Source organism: Etheostoma cragini, chromosome 15, assembly GCF_013103735.1.
Source record: "Etheostoma cragini isolate CJK2018 chromosome 15, CSU_Ecrag_1.0, whole genome shotgun sequence".
NCBI lineage: Eukaryota > Metazoa > Chordata > Actinopteri > Perciformes > Percidae > Etheostoma > Etheostoma cragini.
The window spans coordinates 9,485-10,899 of NC_048421.1; positions in this window are offsets into that span (position 1 = coordinate 9,485).

Below are 1,415 nucleotides of genomic sequence, written 5' to 3' on the forward strand. Positions count from 1 at the left end.
ACCTGTTTCCTGGTGAAAGTCTGGTGTTTCCTCCTTAACTTCCCCAGGACGTGAACACCTGTTTCCTGGTGAAAGTCTGGTGTTTCCTCCTTAACTTCCCCAGGACATGAACACCTGTTTCCTGGTGAAAGTCTTGTGTTTTCTCCTTAACTTCTCCAGGACATGAACACCTGTTTCCTGGTGAAAGTCTGGTGTTTTCTCCTTAACTTCTCCAGGACATGAACACCTGTTTCCTGGTGAAAGTCTGGTGTTTTCTCCAAACTGTTTTCTCCAGTTTTGGCGTACTTACCTGCTCCCGGGTAACTTACCGCCGGCTGAAACCTGGTTTCAGATTAAAGGCTTCAGCTCGGCGGTAAGTTACTGTTCTCCATCCAGAGGCAGAGGAGCACGCACAGTCACGCTTTTATTCTGAAGGAGCGCAATGCACTGGACATGTGATGGGAAGGAGAGAGGGAGAAAATAGAGAAAAGATGAGAGAGAAAAAGGAGAAAATGAGAAAGAAAGGAGAAAAGAAGAGAGAAAAAGAGAAAAGAGAGAGAGAAAAGGAGAAAGAGAGAAAGAAATAGAGGAAAAAAGGAGAAAGAAAGGAGAAAAGAAAGAGAAACAAGAGAAAAGAGAGAAAAGAGAGAAAATGAGAAAAAAGAGAAAGAGGGAGAAAGTAGAGAAAAGATGAGAAAGAAAGGACAAAAAAAGGAGAAAAGAGAGAAAAAATTACAGAAAATGATAGAAAAGAAGAGAGAGAAAAGAAGAGAGAGAAAAGAAGAGAGAGAAAAGAAGAGAGAGAAAAGAAGAGAGAAAAGAAGAGAGAGAAAAGAAGAGAGGGAAAAGAAGAGAGAGAAAAGAAGAGAGAGAAAAGAAGAGAGGGAAAGAGATTTGAAGGATCAAGTGATAAATGCGCGGCTGCTCCTTCAAAATAAGAGCCCGGTGCGTGCTCCTGAGGTAACATGCCATGTGGCAGCGGCCGTGTTCACCGGGTGTCCCAGCGCACCGCGGCGATCCCGCGTCCCGGCAACCGGCCGGTAGGGACGCGGGATGGCCGTCACGGCAACGGCTCGGTGCGGTGCTTACATCATCGGTGAAGACGGCCAGCTTGCCACTCTCCAACATGTCCTCTAGTTCTTCGTTGGTGGTGGTCCTCCCGGCTGCGGACACAAACACAGAAGAAGAGCGTTGGAAAAATAAAAGCTTAAAAATTAATTAATTAATTAGAATTATCGGCCGATGTATGTTGTTAAAAAAATACAGAAACGTGTAACAAAACATACACTAACGTTAGTTATTTGGTATTTAAAGTTATTATAACAACAATAATACATGTTTTTCAAAATAAATCTATATCATTTTTTCTGAATTCACACTGTGTGATTCAGTGTGTGTGTGTGTGTGTGTGTGTGTGAGTGTGTGTGTGTGTGTGT